The sequence below is a fragment of the Lethenteron reissneri genome, chromosome 4 (assembly GCF_015708825.2).
Source record: "Lethenteron reissneri isolate LAM-NWPU_2019-01 chromosome 4, ASM1570882v1, whole genome shotgun sequence".
In the NCBI taxonomy this organism is placed as follows: domain Eukaryota; kingdom Metazoa; phylum Chordata; class Hyperoartia; order Petromyzontiformes; family Petromyzontidae; genus Lethenteron; species Lethenteron reissneri.
The window spans coordinates 8299176-8318343 of NC_083782.1; the positions used below are offsets into that span (position 1 = coordinate 8299176).

At 49.9% G+C, this 19168-nt stretch overlaps 1 long non-coding RNA gene across 1 annotated transcript; it reads left to right on the forward strand.

Moving 5' to 3' along the window:
- Window positions 1-342: 342 nt before the first annotated feature.
- Window positions 343-10289, forward strand: LOC133350856 (uncharacterized). Its single transcript, XR_009756117.1, has 3 exons — window positions 343-465; window positions 5142-5210; window positions 10171-10289. It is a non-coding gene; the product is annotated as an uncharacterized LOC133350856 (long non-coding RNA).
- The last annotated feature ends 8879 nt before the right edge of the window (window positions 10290-19168 follow it).

Consider the following 19168-nt stretch of genomic DNA (forward strand, 5'->3'; position numbering starts at 1 on the left):
GAGCGCCTATTACATCACCCGTCCCGTGGGTGGGAGGAATATCGACGCACGCCGAACGCACCCCCCCCCTCCCTCTCACCCTGCTCCCCTCCCCCACAAGAGAGATACAAAGGCGGTCGAGGGCTGTACCGCTGGGCGATGCCGTCTGCCCGTACACGTGCGAACGTCACGTGATAAATTCAACATTTGACGGTTGAGTCGACCTAGGGGTGGGTGGGGTGTTGGGGGTGAAGTGAAACCGCTCGTGGCTGAGACCGCGGCGGCGAATCGAGAGCACCCCCCCCGCCCCCCCACGTGTCGGCTCGATCCACTGCTGGATGAAGGCGAGGGACGAGGGGGGGGGCAGTGACAATCCGGTGGGGGGGGGGGTCGGGACGGAGACGCACAGACACAGGACCCATCGACTCGCGTGCGATACGAGACAACTTTGCCGTGAGACTCGGCCGCGTGTGTAGTTCACGCACGGTGGGTTTAGTGTGCGTCTCTGTGTGTGTGTGTCAGTGTGTGTGTCTCTGTGTGTGTTTGTGTGTGTATGTCAGTGTGTGTGTGTGTGTTAGTGTGTGTGTCTGTGTGTGTGTCAGTGTGTGTCTGTGTACCGTTCCGGCCTTCATAGGTGCTCGCTAACAGCACTTGCCCCTACAGTCTGTTAAGGCTATACGGGGTATCTTTGTCTTTGTGTATATGGGGAGCGGTGGCGATATGGTTAGCGCGCTGACGCTTAGAAACCCCCTGTCCTGAGTTTGACTTCCAGCGACGGCTTACATCAGTGGCGAATATTTGCACCGGTCCCAGAGCTCCCCGAGGTCGACTCAGCCTTAAACGGGTCCCTGGTGCGGTGTGTGGGGAGACAGCGACAACTTGGCGTGGCGTTTGCCACACTACCCCATCTATCGTGCGCGAACGGCACTTGCCCTCAAGAGCTTACGTGGGCTACACGGGGGACCTTTGTATTTGTCTTCAAGGTGGTGCTAAGGCACTGACATCTGCCATTGCAACATCATCACCCATCACCTATGACCTTCACACCGGCATTGCTCCTCGAGCCCAATCACCACCATCACCATCATCATCATCCACAACATCAGCATTATCAGCAGTAGCAGCAGCAGCAAGATCCGCATGCTGAGATCGCTCAGAGTGAGCGAAACTTCTCTACTCCTCAGGGTTTTATAGCGCCGGTATTTATAACGCATCGCGTCAGAGATTTGCCTCCTGCACCACCACCACCATCATCATCACCCCCAACCCCGCCCCCCCGTCCCCTGCTCGCCCCGACTCATTGTTCGGAGCAGGAAACCCCTCGTCAGCTTCCCCCCCCCCCCCCGTGTGTCTCCCTCCGACCTGCCGCAGCACAGACGTTGACATCGCGGCCAGAGGGCACGGCCACTCGCCCCCCCCACCACTATCCCCACCAACGTCATCGCTCGCTCGCTCGCTCGCCCCCACCATCACCAGCATTGTCATCATTCACCACCACCACCATCGTCATCATCATTAACTCACCAGCACCGTCATCATCACTCACCACTACCAGCATCATCATCACTCACCACTATCACCATCGTCATCGTCATTAACTCACCACCGCCATCATCATCACTCACCACCACCAGCATCATCATCACTCACCACCATCACCAGCATCATCATCACTCACCACCACCATGATCATCACCACTCACCACCATCACCAGCATCATCATCACTCACCACCACCATGATCATCACCACTCACCACCATCACCAGCATCAACACTCACCACCACCATCATCATCATTCACTCACCACCATCGTCATCATTCACCACCACCACCATCGTCATCATCATTAACTCACCACCATCATGATCATCACTCACCACCACCACCACCAGCATCATCACTCACCACCATCATCATCATCACTCACCACCACCACCATCATCACTCACCACCACCACCATCATCACCACTCACCACCACCATCGTCATCATCACTCACCACCACCACCATCATCATCACTCACCACCACCAACATCATCATCACCACCACCAGCATCATCACTCACCACCACCATCATCATCACTCACCACCACCAGCATTATCATCACTCACCACCACCATCGTCATCATTCACCACCACCATCATCATCATCACCATCATCATCACTCATCACGACCTCCATCACTCAACACCTCCACCACCATCCTCACTCCCCCTTAGCCTCACCACCACCACCGTGCCACAGACTCATCAGTCAATGGTGATTGGCAAGGGATTTCTCCCTCTCTCTCTCTCTTCGGTGTGGGTCCCAGTTCGAGGCGAGCCCCTGCGAGGCACGACACGTCCCACCACCACCACCGCCACCACCACCACTACCTAGACAAACACACACACGAGGCGCCTCACTCACGTGGCATCTGTCCCTTGAGATTAAAACAAATACATCATGTTTCACACAGCACATGAACCACACACACACACACAAAGACAAAGATCCCCCGTATTGCCTGTAACAGACTATTGGGGCAAGTGTTAGCGAGCAGCACCAATGATGGCCGCGGAAAGCATACGAGGGGGTGGGTGGGTGGCCAGAACCACGCCCGACCGCCTTTGTCTCCCCAATGGCGATGTTTACACACCGCATCAGGTTCTCATTTGAGGCTGAATCGGTTCAGATAATCGTCACTGGGTGTTGGCCGTGAGCGGGAATCGAACTTGAGTCGTCGGGTTTGTAGCGCAGCGCAGCGCTAACCGCTACACTAGCGCTCCCCACACACACACACACCACACAAACTAAACACACACACCACACACACACACCACACAAACTAAACACACACACCACACACACACACCACACAAACTAAACACACACACCACACACACCACACCCACACCACACACACACACCACACACACACGACACACACACACCACACAAACTAAACACACACACCACACACACCACACCCACACCACACACACACCACACACACCACACACACACCACACACACACACCACACAAACTAAACACACACACCACACACACACACCACACAAACTAAACACACACACCACACACACCACACCCACACCACACACACACACCACACACACCACACACACACCACACACACACACACACCACACAAACTAAACACACACACCACACACACCACACAAACTAAACACACACACTACACACACCACACACACACCACACACACACCACACACACCACACACACCACACACACACCACACACACACACACCACACAAACTAAACACACACACCACACACACCACACACACACACACCACCCACACACCACACACTGACACACACGACACACACCACACATACACACCACATACTGACACACACCACACACACACAGCACACCACATACACACACTACACACACCACACACTGACACACCCACACACCACACACACTGACACACACCACACACCACATACACACCACACACACTGACACACGCCACACACAGCTATCAATTCTGCTTCAGTGATTCTGCACTTGCTCTATTACTATAGTACTATACCGCCTTCAACTTTTATGAACGACTGGGTGTTCAAGGTTTGCGATTTGTCGTATTACCTGGCCGTATATCAAATAAAAAAATACAATTACTTTACTGCGTAAGTAAAAAAAAATTTGTTTTTTAATATGTGAGTGTTCATTTATTTATTTAGGGCACCTTTATAACAAGAAATGCTACAGGCCCCGCACGAGCTTGGTCCCGCACTGGATGCACGCCTCTCCAACTTCGCTTGGCGTGAAGGGGGGTAGTGGATCTCTCGTCCGTGACTCCGCTCGATCACTTTCCCGCAAGACGCGCCGCGAGTTCGAGGCGAGCCGTGGGACACTCCGACTGATGCTCCTTCTGCTGTTGTGGAGTGACTCATGCAGCCAGCTATGGCTGCAGAGATTGGTGGTTCATGTTGTTTTTTTCGTCTTTATTGTGAAAATTCGGTCACAGTTCCTATGATCACTGTTTCATTGCTTTCATGGCTTTATTTTGGTGATTTTCGAAAAGTTTTTCGGTTTGGCCATGTTTATATACGCTCCAAGCTTGGTGGTGTTTCATTCTTCACCTGAGGACGGCTGCTTGCGTTGTGGCCGAAACGTCGTGAGAATTATTTTATTATGTTTTATTTTTATTATTTTATTATCTCCCTTCTACGTGACTTTACCGAAAGAACCAAGAAGTTGGCCATGTTTGTTTGTTGTAGTACGGAGTAAGACTGATGGCCTTAATCTAAGTTGTCTTGTTCTTGGTTCTTTCGGTAAAGTCACGTAGAAGGGAAATAATGAAGTAATAAAAATAAAACATCATTAAATTATTCTCACGACGTTTCGGCCACAACGCAAGCAGCCGTCCTCAGGTGAAGAACAGGTCTGTCGGAAAGACAGCGTCTGAATGACGCTGTCAGACCTGTTTTTCACCTGAGGACGGCTGCTTGCGTTGTGGCCGAAACGTCGTGAGAATTGTATTTTATGTTAGATTTTTATTATTTTATTATTTCCCTTCTACGTGACTTTACCGAAAGAACCAAGAAGATAAATCCCTGAAGTCACGAAAACTTTAAATCGTGAGAATTATTTTATTATGTTTTATTATTATTTTATTATTTCCCTTCTACGTGACTTTATCGAAAGAACCAAGAAGATGAATCCCTGCAATCACGAAAGCTTTAAATCGTGAGAATTATTTTATTATGTTTTATTATTATTCTATTATTTCCCTTCTACGTGACTTTATCGAAAGAACCAAGAAGATAAATCCCTGAAGTCACGAAAACTTTAAATCGTGAGAATTATTTTATTATGTTTTATTTTTATTATTTTATTATTTCCCTTCTACGTGACTTTACCGAAAGAACCAAGAAGATGAATCTCTGCAGTCACGAAAGCTTTAAATCGTCACAGAACTAGCTCTGAAGTGGCTTCAACACAGCGCTGTATCCACCGACAGGAGCGCTCCAGCATCTCTATGCCCTGTGCAGAGTGTTCGTCGCATGCCCGATCAACCACAAGTTTGACATTCTCAGAAATACAATTCAACCACATTCAGTGAACATCCACATTCAATGTGGTCATGTTTTCTGTTGTTGTGTGGGCGTGCAGACATTGGCGGCCGTGCTGAGAGCATCGACTTGACACTTGTGTGAACTCGGTTTAATCACAACCCAGCCGGTGAGTCTATGGGTCTCTGTGTGAGTCTATGGGTCTCTGTGTGAGTCTATGGGTCTCTGTGTGAGTCTATGGGTCTCTGTGTGAGTCTATGGGTCTCTGTGTGAGTCTATGGGTCTCTATGTGAGTATATGGGTCTCTATGTGAGTATATGGGCCTCTATGTGAGTATATGGGTCTCTATGTGACTATGGGTCTCTATGTGAGTATATGGGTCTCTATGTGAGTCTATGGGTCTCTGTGTGAGTCTATGGGTCTCTGTGTGAGTATATGGGTCTCTATGTGAGTCTATGGGTCTCTATGTGAGTCTGTGAGTCTCTATGTGAGTCTATGGGTCTCTGTGTGAGTATATGAGTCTCTGTGTGAGGCTATGGGTCTCTGTGTGAGTCTATGGGTCTCTATGTGAGTCTATGAGTCTCTGTGTGAGTCTCTGGGTCTCTATGTGAGTCTATGGGTCTCTATGTGAGTCTATGGATCTCTATCTGAGTCTATGGATCTCCATGTGAGTATATGGGTCTCTGTGTGAGTCTATGAGTCTCTATGTGAGTCTATGGGTCTCTGTGTGAGGCTATGGGTCTCTATGTGAGTCTATGGGTCTCTATGTGAGTCCATGGGTCTCTGTGTGAGTATATGGGTCTCTATGTGAGTCTGTGAGTCTCTATGTGAGTCTATGCGTCTCTGTGTGAGTATATGGGTCTCTGTGTGAGGCTATGCGTCTCTGTGTGAGTCTATGGGTCTCTATGTGAGTCTATGGGTCTCTGTGTGAGTCTATGGGTCTCTATGTGAGGCTATGGGTCTCTATGTGAATCTATGGGTCTCTGTGTGAATCTATGGGTCTCTATGTGAGTCTATGGGTCTCTATGCGAGTCTATGGGTCTCTATGTGAGTCTATAGATCTCGACGCGAATCGAGCACGCGTTTTGAAGGTGCGTCTTATAATCCGGATTTATTTTGCTGTGTCCGTGTGTACAAGTAGGCGGAGCGGTGGCGCAGCGGTTAGCGCACTGCACTGTGATACCTGAACTCCCCCTGGTGGACCCCCCCTCCCCAATCCCTTATCAGCAATCCGCACTGACCAGCGCGGTGAGGTATGGCCATTTCAAACGCCGTGACAGAAACGGCGTGCGGACAGAGAGAGAGGAGAGAGAGGAGAGAGATAAATAAATACGTTGCATAATAGTGAGTGAACCGTAGAGAGAAGAGGGCGGATATAAGAAAGCTCGAGCCGAAGGGAGAGAGAGAGAGAGACGTAGCCGAAGGGGAGAGAGAGGGGAGAGGCAGGAAACTTCTCGAGAAAGAGCCCAGGGAGGGGAGAGGAGAGATGCATGGGAGAGAACGGAGGGGGAGTTCTGTTTAGGAGGGGATAGATAGAAAGACAGGAGAGTGAGTTAGAGGTTTAGAGCGGGCAGTGAGAGCTAAAGGAGAGAGAGAGGGGGGTGGGGGGTAAAGAAGAGAGAGGCTGAGAGAGGCAGAATAGGAGAGTCGAGTTAGAGGGAGGTAAGGAGAGCACCGGAGAAAGAGGGGAGAGACAAGAGCGGGAATGGAGAGAGAGAGAGAGAGAGACAGAGAGAGAGCGAAATAAGATGGACAAGCACTAATCAGAGAGAGATGTGCGTTAGAGAAATAAACTTTTTTTTTTTAAACTTCGCAACAACTTTTATTGCCGCCAGCAGCAACAGCACTGGAGGCGATTCCGATATGAGAAAGCGCCGAAGGGGAGAGAGCGGAGAGAGAGCTGAGCTCCGTCGCTGACAGAGCGAGTGACTTGGAGCGACTTCGAGGCAGCTTTTATAGCAGCTCCAAAATATCTCACGGCGCGGCCCTGGGGCAAGCTGCATCCGGCCGATAAGAAAAAGTGGAGCCGTTCTCCCGTCAGCGCCACGGCTGCCGCTGCTGCCGCTGCCTCGTAGTCTCAGCGTCCCATGATCACAAACTCACGGGCACCCTGCCGAGTGAGGGAGGGGGAGGGAGGGGGCTGGTGGGGGGGGGGTCAACCCAGCAGGGATGCGGGAGAGAGAGTGGGGGTGAGTTTGGTCATCGGTCACACGAGGAACGCTGCGGCTGTGATGTCATCTGAATTGACGGGGACCTCGGCCGCCACAGCGAGCGGCTCCCGAGCGGAAGGCTTCGAGTTCAAAGCCGGGATGGGATTGGAGGTCGGCAGGGGTGGGAGGGGTTGACTCAACACATCATCTCTACCGGGTCGACAAAATGAGTACAGCTTTGTCGGGGAGAAATCAATGGATGGACCGGCCCCCGTCATAGGAACTTGACATTTCCATGCAGTGCTATGAGACCTCATTTACCAGTGGCAAAATATCGTAATAGGTTTTTAACCCTTTCAACTGACACAAAACTGACACCTTTATACAAGACATCATGTTTGCAATAACCACAACACAAGCAGTCAAAATGCAAACAAAACGAAACAACTCTGATAATGATACCAGTTGAAAGGGTAAAAACCTATTACTATATTTTGCCACTGGTAAATGAGGTCTCATAGTGTAAATGCTTTCCCCGAGCTCTCAATACTCTGATAGTGCACTGTCGTTAGAGTTGTACGCCTTTTGGCGTCATCTGGTCCAACACCAATGGAGACTAGGCACTAAGAAAAGCTGTCTCGGGTGTGGACCAATCAACTTCAAGGACAGTGCATATCATCATCATCAGAGATTATTCGTTTTCTTTGCATTTTGACTGCTTGTGTTGTGGTTATTGCAAACATGATGCCTTGTATAAAGGTGTCAGTTTTGTACCAGTTGAAAGGGTAAAAACCTACTACTATTTCCATGCAGTGGCTGTGAAGTGGAGGTGAGGGCAGCTGGCTCTGAACAGGGCACTGCTGCAGTTTGTAAAACTCCGTGAACAATCTTTTGATGTGGTTTTCTTCTTTTTTTAAACCGTCACGATTATTCATCTCTTACGATATTTCACCAAGATAATCCCACGAGAGGGAACATCTCGTCTGCATTGGGTGTCCGGGATGGCAAGTGACAAAAACAAAGATCCCCCGTATAGCCTTAACAGACTGTAGGGGCAAGTGCTGTTAGCGAACACCTATGAAGGCCGGAACGGTACACGAGGGGGTGGGTGGCCAGCACCACGCCCGGCCGCCTTTGTCTCCCCAGTGGCGATGTTTACACACCTCACCAGGTACTCATTTGAGGCTGAGTCGTCATAGGGGAGGCCCGGGACCGGTTCAGATAATCGTCACTGGTGTTGGCCGTGAGCGGGAATCGAACCCGTGTCGCCGGGTTCATAGCGCAGCGCGCTAGCCGCTACACCACCGCTCCCCACTACACTGACACACACTGACACGAGCACTGACACACACACACTCCCCACAAGTGACAGACTTGTGTCACGTGACAGATACACACACACACGGCAAAACACGTGTTCAAGCGTGCACGTAGAGACACGCGGATCTGTGGGTGGGTGGCTCAGGAGGGTTGGTACATGAAGGCCGTGTCGTAGACTATGAGCCCGCACCAGTGATTGAACCACGTTTTCAAGTCTCGCGAGGTTATTCATTTATTCGTGTATTTAACCCAGGGTGGTCTCACTGAGTCTCAAAGACTCTTTTTTTTGTCAGGAGGGTCCTGCCCAGTTTGTCTGCTGCGTATCATCCCCATCGATCCATTTCGCAGGGGGATGTTTCAATGTTTCAGCAACGGGACGGATGTTTGGCCAGTGCAGCGTACCCGGGACACTGCGAGTGGAGAGTTGAGCCGTGGGAAGTTGATGGCCGCACGCAACACACTCGACACGTGACAAAAAAACACACACGTGGGCTTTCTCTTAATTTGGGTAAAACGAAAAAAAAAAGTTACAGCTCTCAAAAATTGAAAGTCAAAACGTGCAAGTTTCACCCGCACGCGGCAAAACGTTGCTCAGTAGCGGTGCGCGTGGTGGTGGGGACTGAGTAGCGACCCGAGTGTGGATCACAGGTGACTCGAAGGGATATCAGACGTGATTCTGCGGTAGCTCCTTCCGCGGCCCATTTATGTTCACGGGGAAAAGTATATTTGATGCTCCAGAATTTATAGATTTAGTCCAGTCGCTCGCTCATCGCCGGTTATTCGCCTTCTTATCACTGTTCTATCGCTATGGCAATTGTTAATCTTCCAGGGAACTTCACTCAATTGTTGATTCCACCACCCGTGTTGAGGACTCCGTCTGCGAGACACTCGCTGTGTCGTCTCATCCACCACACCGCATCCAACCACCGCCACACTGCAGATCACAATAACCCACTCACCCACTCACGCAGCCACTCACTCATTCACTCACCCACTCACTTATTCACCCACTCACCCACCCACTCACTCACGCACTGACTGACTCACCCACTCACCCACTCACTCACGCACTCACCCACTCACTCACCCATCCACTCACTCACTCACCCACCCATTCACTCACCCACTCACTCACTTACCCACTCACGCACTCACCCACCCACTCACTCACTCAATCACTCACTCACCCACTCACTCACTGACCCACTCACTCACCCAGTCACTCACCCACTCACTCATCCACTCACTCACACATCCACTCACCCACTCATTCATCCACTCACCCATCCACTCACTCACTCATCCACTCACCCACTCACTCATCCACTCACCCACTCACGCATTCACTCAATCACTCACTCACCCACTCATTCACCACACTCCCGGTCACCACACTTCTCTGTACGCTTTTTTCCTCCCACTGCTCCACTTTGGAATTCACTGCGCCCACCACCGTCTCGTTTACACCCAAGTTCGTACAACAATAACAACCTTGCTCAATTCGAGATACGCGTTGACTGTCATCAACGTTGTAACGTTCTGACCTGCCCCGACTGGGCATCTGTGACAAGAGCGATGTTTAAGCTCGTAAGATTCCTCCGGTATAAATAAATATTCTTTATTCCGATACTTCACATTGACTCGTGCTGTGTATTTCAGGCCGCGGTATGTCTCGGCGTCTTTGTGAGTCCTGCGTTCGACAAGCGCCATGCACGGAAGCCACGCGGACCCCCGAAGAGAGACACAGAAAGAGAGAGGGAAAGAGAGAGAAGGGGGGGGGGTGCAATCCAAGACACCCCGAGCTGCCAAAGAGAGCGAGCAACCTCCCTCTGCGCCCAAGGAAGACGTCTGCCGTTGTCTCTCTCCCTCCCAAAGGTCACCGTGCACCCAGCCTGGCACTTCCCGCCGCCTGGCCCGGCCCCTGACGCATGCAACTTGGAGATCCCTGGGGGTGCGGACTTGGGTTTCCTGGAGAGACCCCAAATCGTGAGCATCTGACCCCCCGTCGAAAACAAATTATCTCCCTAGAGAGATTCAAGAGGACCACGCCAAAGTCTTTACCGATCTGGTGTCATTATGTGCTCGTGTTTTATTAGCATTGTCTTTAAAAATATAGATGTTTTTTTACGAGAACAGTCGCGAACGGGAGCAACACAACAACGTTTACGAGCGCGCTCGACGCAAACATCTCCACGTGGGAGTCACGTGGGGTCACGCGGGAGTCACGTGGGGTCAAGCAGGACCCACGTGATCGCGGCGGGTCCAGAGACAAAGACGTCGGGATAAATAATTATATATTATCTCCCGTTCACAGCCAGTTGCGGAAATTCCACATTCCTATGGCGGGGATCGGCCTTTTCGTAGGACAACCAGCGTTGACTTCCAGCACAAAGTAGTACTCATTTTAGCGACATTGTAGGGATGATGTGCTCAATGAACCCCACACCGTCAACCAGGATTTGAACTCGTCAACCTCGCTCCAGACTCGTGTTAACTCCTCTTGACACTGGGTACACGGGGGGTGCGTCTTACTTACCGGCGTGTCTTACAAATCCGGATAAACACTGCAATGTTTGAATTGAAATGACATAACGAACTTTTTTTTGCGTGCGCGTGTGCGTGTGTGTAATGTGTGAAAGCCAAGACTCAAATTAATCTCGTCGCTCGGGAAATTAAACACGGATTAGCTCGGAGCTGACAGATTGATCGCTGCGAGAGCTGAACTCACCACACGAAGCTGTGTCGTGACACGTGGTGTCACGGGCAACCAACATACTCAGACGGACAGCGCAACTGCTGAGCACGTGGGCTGCCCCCTCCACACAGAGCGTCTCCATCTGCGCATGCCGTCAGCAACGTGACCTTCTGTGATATGCATCGACATTATCAGCATTGTTTAATAATGATACGGGTGCTTCAACAAAAATGTGTGTTAACACTTCTGAGAATTTGCTACAATAATACCGCAAGAAATGTGCCTCCTGCGAGCTCTGGAGACCACCTGGAGAAGATCGTTGGCAACGACGGCGAACAAATAGGAGACTAGTTCTTGGTTCTTTCGGTAAAGTCGTCACGTAGAAGGGAAATAATAAAATAATTACAAATATAAAACAGGAAAAATTCTCACGACGTTTCGACTGCAACACTTGTTGTGGATTTCACACCTGATGATGATTGCTATTATTTTATTATTTCCCTTCTACGTGATGACTTTACCGAAATAACCAAGAATATGAATCCCTGCAGTCACAAAAGCTTTAAATCAAAATTTAAGTGTAAGTGTTAACCTTTTTTTGAAGCACACTAATTCAAATTTACAACGCGGAATTCCATCCTGGGCTCCCAATGCGTAGCGCATAAAAAAAAAATCAGAAAACAAAAACAGAACCAGCAGGGTAACCGACCAAACTAAAGAAGGAAGGGACACTTTAACGAGATGCCGTTTTCAAAGCAAACTTAAATACGATCAGTGGAAACAAGAAGATGCTCGGTGTAGTCGGCACTTTGCTTCGTTCATCATTTCGTCATTATTTTTTTTTTACTTTGCTTTATGTAAACCCCCACCTCTCGCTCACTCTCTCGCTCACTCTCTCGCTCACTCTCTCGGCCACTCTCTCGCTCACTCTCTCGCTCACTCTCTCGGTCACTCTCTCGCTCACTCTCTCGCTCACCCTCTCGCTCACTCTCTCGCTCACTCTCTCGGTCACTCTCTCGCTCACCCTCTCGGCCACTCTCTCGCTCACTCTCTCGCTCACTCTCTCGCTCACTCTCTCGCTCACTCTCTCGGCCACTCTCTCGCTCACTCTCTCGCTCACTCTCTCGCTCACTCTCTCGCTCACTCTCTCGCTCACTCTCTCGCTCACTCTCTCGGCCACTCTCTCGCTCACTCTCTCGGTCACTCTCTCGGTCACTCTCTCGGTCACTCTCTCGCTCACTCTCTCGGTCACTCTCTCGGTCACTCTCTCGCTCACTCTCTCGCTCTCTCTCGTTTTGCACGCAACCCTTCTCGCAGTCCGACGGCCTCCGACGGGTAGCTCATATACTCTTTGGTTCTTTCGGCAAAGTCACGTCGGTAGAAAATAATAGAGCACGACGTTTCGATCGCAACGCAAGCCATCATCGTCATCAGGTGAGACAATGATGACGGTCGCTTGTGTTTGCGATCGAAACGTCCGTGCTCTATTATTCTCTACCCACGTGACGTTACCGTAAGAACCAAAGTGTATGGATTCCTGCAGTCACGAAAGCTTCAAATCAAGATGAAACTTAAATATATCTACCGACTCTGATTGCCCTGATTTCAAGTGGCGAGGCGTTCCATGGCTTGGGTGCCACTCTAACAAAAGCACCGATCACCAAAAGAGCGCAACCTGTAGACCTGGGAGTGCTGAGCAGTTGAAAATCAGAAGATCTGAAGGACCTTGATGGAATATATGAATGTAATAAGTTCCTGGTTCTGTACGAGCACCACTCTGGACCGGGTGTCTGGCTGGCTCGCTGGAACTAATCGCTGCGGGGTGGAGTGCCAGATGTGTAGAGGCGGTAACCCACGTGTCTCTCTCTCTCTCTCTTCGATATGGCTCCTCGTTCGACGCAAAATCCTAAAAATATACAACGCAGAATTAATCACGGCGTGCGTTCCATAGCATGCAAAGACAAATATCCCCCGTGTAGCTTTAACATACTGTTGGGGCAAGTGCTGTTAGCGAGCACCTATGAAGGCCGGAAGGGCACACGAGGGGGTGGGTGGCCAGCACCACGCCCGGCAGCCTTTTTCCTCCCTAGTGGCGAAGTTTATACACCGCATCAGGTACTCATTTTGAGGCCGAGTCGACCTATGGGAGGCCCAGGACCGGTTCAGATAAATCGTCACCGGTGTTGACGGTGAGCGGGAATCGAACTCGCGTCGTCGGAGTGGCCTAGCCGCTACACTACCGCTCCCCACACACAGCATACACACACAACAACAACATCATCATCATCGTCATCATTAGCATCTTCATCATCATCATTAGCATCATTAGCATCTTCACCATCATCATCATTAGCATCTTCACCACCACCATCATCATCATCATTAGCATCTTCATCATCATCATCATTAGCATATTCAACATCTTCATCATCATTAGCATCTTCACCACCATCATCATTAGCATCCTCACCATCATCATCATGCCCACTGTGTCACGCTCGCTGCGTTTTACCCGCCCTCGTTGTTGTGAGTTGGAATCAGCTCACGGCGCGGTAAAGGCAGTCGATGCGTGGGATTGTTAGAGGGCTCGAGCGTGAGAAGTGGGTGGGTGGCGGTAGGGGCTTCGGGCGGGGGGGGGGGCTTCACCCAGCAGTGGATAGACCATGGCTGCTGATGATGATGATGACGATGCTGCTGCTGATGATGATGGGGAGGGAGGCGGCGTGGAGCTCTCGACGCGTGCAACAACCACGGCGAGCCGCTGGGGAACAATTGTAACGCTATCGATATGAACCCAATTGACGTAAGGGGAGAGATTTTTTTATATATAAACAAGGGGGTTTGTGAAATGCCCATCTCTGTTGCTGGGCGTGTGAGTCATTGTGCGAGCAGACATTTGTTGCCCTTATCGCAGCTGCTGCTTGCTGCTGTTGTTGAGAAATGGTCGTAAAAGTGGCCCCTGCTGTTGTGGTATTGTCTTGGCCGCGCTGTGGAAACGGAGTGGCGTTGCCTCCCCAGTGCTCGTGAGATCGGTTCAACGCCACGTTGCGGAGTTCGTTCCCATGCCGGGATCGAGTCTGTCCACAGGACTAACAGCTGTTGTGATGTATTGGTGATAAGATGACGATGATGACGATGACGCAGTGATAGCAAGAACAATGCTGCTGCTGATGATGATGATGTACATTTACACGAGGTTGCATAATGATGATGGTGGAAGTAATGAGGGCGCCACGGTGGCTAGGAGATGTTAGCTACCTCGCCTGGTATACAGGAGGCCGTGGGTTCGGTCACAATACTGACGCCTGCTGCTGTGTATTTGGAGTTTGTGGCGTCTCTCTCTCTCTCGCCGTAGTAGCGTGGATTTTTCTCCGGGTCCTCCGATTTTGCCCTTCCACATTTAGACAGTCCCTCAAGAAAAACGCGGAGTTTTTTGGTGATTGTTGCGGGCAAAAATCGTTGATTATGCGGCACGTTTTCTTAAAAAATGCGATGGAATATGCGGGATATTTATGCAATTTTATGCGATTAAATTGTGGGAACTTGCAAAAACTGCGGTTTGATGAAAAAGAGAAAAAAAAGTGATTCCCCCAACACCCTATTCACTAGGCTACTACTTTAATGTAAAGAGTCATTTCTTATTACTTCCTATGATAAGCAAGCATACTACATCACAGAAAGTGCGGGGAATATTTAAGTTCTCATCTTGTTTTACAAAACATTGAGTCGAACAAGTTCTGTAGCTTTACAAAATGAATATGCTACAACTTCTGTAAAAATGAATAAATAAAATATTAAAAAATAAAATGTGTGCTTCCTGTTTTACAGAGGTAGCTATACAAAACAGACATCTTCTGTTAAAATAAGTGTTTTCAGTGCACAGTAACGTAAGCAATACAGTAACAGTACAGTCTTACAGTAATGTAAATTTACATACTACTAACAAAAAAGTGCATTCTTACAACTGTAAAGTTGCATAAACTCCTGAATAAAACTAACTACGTAGCCTCTAACACTTCATAACGTTCCCATGGCAACAGGGGAAATGGCTGCGCTTGTGTGAAGTAAACGCAACATTTTTCAACTTTCTGCTAAGATATATGTGACTTTTTGCAACGAAAATGCGGGGATTATGAAATCGTGCAAGCCCGCATATTTTGCGCGCGGAAATCTGCAATTTATGCGGCGAAAGTGCGGCGTATTTGAAAAAACGCGCCCCCCGCATAAATATGCGGACTTTGGCTGATTTTGCGTGGAATCTTGCGATCGCATAATCGCGTTTTTCTGGAGGGACTGTTTAGAATGGACTTCACGCGTTTAGAGTATCTGGCTGCTATAAATGTCCACCCAATAAGCCACTGTGGTGAGCTGTCATTTGTGGTCAAGTTGCTTCTGAAACAGAGCTACGTAGCTCAGTGGGCCCTATCTGGTAAAATATACAAACAATAGTTAAGTTCAGTATGACAATCGATGGTGAAGGCGCAGCTCTGCAAGTGTTTGCTCTGGTCACTGCTGGTGGAAGGGGTCTCCACTAAACTTGACGATCGTAATTCCGGGTGGACAGAGGCGGGGAGCTGATTAGACACGCTCAAATGATGATGATGATGGTGAAGACGCTGATGATGGTGAAGTTGCTGCTGATGATGAAGATGCTAATGATGATGATGAAGGTGATGATGATGATGAAGATGAAGATGATGATGGTGAAGATGCTGCTGATGATGATGGTGAAGATGCTGATGCTGATGATGATGGTGAAGATGATGATGATGATGATGAAGATGCTGATGATGATGGTGATGATGGTGAAGATGCCGATGATGATGATGGTGAAGATGATAATGATGATGATGGTGAAGATGCTAATGATGATGACATTACTTAACCGAAGTCAACTCAAGACACGCCTTAAACACCCCTATCGATTACAACTTCAACGATGGTGCGTTGCAGAGGTGTGGACTCGAGTCATGTGACTTGGACTCGAGTCAGACTCGAGTCATGAATTTGATGACTTCAGACTCGACTTGGACTTGCATAACAATGACTTTGTCCCACCTCTGAGGTGTGGACTCGAGTCATGTGACTTGGACTCGAGTCAGACTCGAGTCATGAATTTGATGACTTCAGACTCGACTTGGACTTGCATAACAATGACTTTGTCCCACCTCTGAGGTGTGGACTCGAGTCATGTGACTTGGACTCGAGTCAGACTCGAGTCATGAATTTGATGACTTCAGACTCGACTTGGACTTGCATAACAATGACTTTGTCCCACCTCTGAGGTGTGGACTCGAGTCATGTGACTTGGACTCGAGTCAGACTCGAGTCATGAATTTGATGACTTCAGACTCGACTTGGACTTGCATAACAATGACTTTGTCCCACCTCTGAGGTGTGGACTCGAGTCATGTGACTTGGACTCGAGTCAGACTCGAGTCATGAATTTGATGACTTCAGACTCGACTTGGACTTGCATAACAATGACTTTGTCCCACCTCTGAGGTGTGGACTCGAGTCATGTGACTTGGACTCGAGTCAGACTCGAGTCATGAATTTGATGACTTCAGACTCGACTTGGACTTGCATAACAATGACTTTGTCCCACCTCTGGTGCGTTGTGTCGTTGCTGGCCGCATGGGTCACGAAGCGCCCAGCATCTGCGACCGAGTGAGCACGTGGCAGTATCGTCGCCAATGAGATTCATCCGAGGCGTGGATAATTATCGCTGTTAATTTTTTAACAGTTGCATATTCGTAGGTTTTTTTTTTCGGTAAAATCACGTAGGTAAAAATTTTAAATTAATAAAAGTAAATTAAAAATAAAATAAAAATCACGACGTTTCGGAGGCAACACAAGCTTCCGTCTTCAGGTGGATTTTCATTTTATTTTTATTTTACTTTTATTAATTTAATTTTTTTACCCACGTGACTTTACCGAGAAAAAACCCCCCTAAGAATATGAATCCTTGCAGTCACGAAAGCTTCAAATCTAGAATTTAAACAGTTTCTTTCTGTCTGCGCGGCGTCTCCCAGGGCCACGCACACTCGCGCTCGCGAGGGCCACATCTCGCTCACTCACTCACTCTACAAGAAGTGCTCCCTCGTCCTCCTCCTCCTCCTCGTCCGCCACTCGCAACGCAAACAACTTGGAACAGTGGCCATCGCGTTCCGCTCCGCGTGGTGTTCGCTTCCACTTGAGGCCGGGAGCTCGAGTCGCGGGCGAAGCCTCCACGTGACCCAGAGTGGAGTCCCCAACGCACTCCCGCCACCCTGCCCACTTGACCCTGACCCCCCCCCCCCCAAATCATCCCAAACAGCCCCATCCCCCACTTCACCCACCCCCCACATCATCATCATTGACCATGGTCAATGATGATGATGATGGCATTGAAGAGGCATTCATCGAGCAGTGGATTCGATGTGTGCAACGGCGCCGTGAGTCATTGATGTCTTCCTCGCCGCGTTCTCCCTGTCCAACCCCCTACCACCACTACGGCTTCTCTCCCCAACACTTTTGCACAGGCAACCCGCTTCTGGTGGTTGGCACTGCCAGCCACCTTGAGCGTGACGCAGAGGTCGCAAACGGGTTTTGATTCCTTACCCGTACCCGTACTCGGCCACACCAGGGTCGCAAACGGGTACCCGTACCCTACCCGATACCCGGCTACCCGTACCCAGCCGGGTATCGGGTAGGGTACGGGTACCCGATTGCGACCTCTGGGATGAAGCCATGTTGCATGCGCGGGTGGGTTGATTCTAGGCACTTGAATTGTGAGAAGAGACAAGACGTTGGGAAATAAGTGACAAACAGTGACTCACCAGTGACTCACGGCCTACCCGTACCCGGCCGCACCAGGGTCGCAAACGGCTACCCGTACCGGGTATCGGGTAGGGTACGGGTATCGGGTACCCGATTGCGACCTCTGGCGTGGCGGTGCTACAGGGCGTCTCGTGAGATGGTCCACGCAGTCTGTTTAGGCTCGACCACGTGAGCCACCTGGAATTGGCCGCGGTCATTGATTCATTTCTGCGATCTATTTTCACGCGTCATCACATCAACGTTGGCCCAATCGTGCTCGGGGGATGATTGGCATCGCAGGGTCGTGAGAGGAGGCGGTTTTCATCGAGCAGTGGATTGACCATGGCTGCTGCTGCTGATGGTGGTGGTGGTTTTGTTGAACACGGTGGCAAGTGGGTTAAGTTTTGTCCAATCCTGGCCAGCTGGTTCAAAAACGTAACAAGGAGTGTGGATGGAACGACGCAGTCGCTCTGGTAGACCAAATCCTCTGCAGGGCTTCAGGGATCAGTGAGTGAGTAGGTGAGTATGTGTGTGTTAATAATTTGGTGAGCGAGTGGTTGGGTGAGTAATAAATTAACTTGAACTTGCGTGGGTGAGCGAATTAGTGAGTGGATGCGTGAGTGCGTGAGTGAACAAATGAATGGGTGGGAATGGGTGAGTGCGTGTGTGAAGTGAGTGAGTGGGTGAGTGGTTGAGTGGGTGAGTGAGTGAGTGAGTGAATGGGTGAGTGAGTGAATGAGTGAGCGAGTGAGTGAGTCGGCGGGTGAGTGAGTGAGTGAGTGGATGCGTGAGTGGGTGAGTGAGCAAATTAATGGGTGTGAATGGGTGAGTGCGTGTATGCAGTGAGTAGGTGAATGGTTGAGTGGGTGAGTGAGTAAGTGAGTGAATGGGTGAGTGAGTGAACGGGTGAGCGAGTGAGTGAGTCGGTGGGTGAGTGAGTGAGTGAATGCATGAGTGGGTGAGTGGTTGAGTGGGTGAGTAAGTGAGTGAATGCGTTAGTCGGTGAACGGGTGAACGAGTGAGTGAGTCGGTGGGTGAGTGAGTGAATGCGTGAGTGGGTGAGTGGTTGAGTGGGTGAGTGAGTGAGTGAATGTGTGAGTCAGTGAACGGGTGAGCGAGTGAGTGAGTCGATGGGTGAGTGAGTGAGTGAATGCGTGAGTG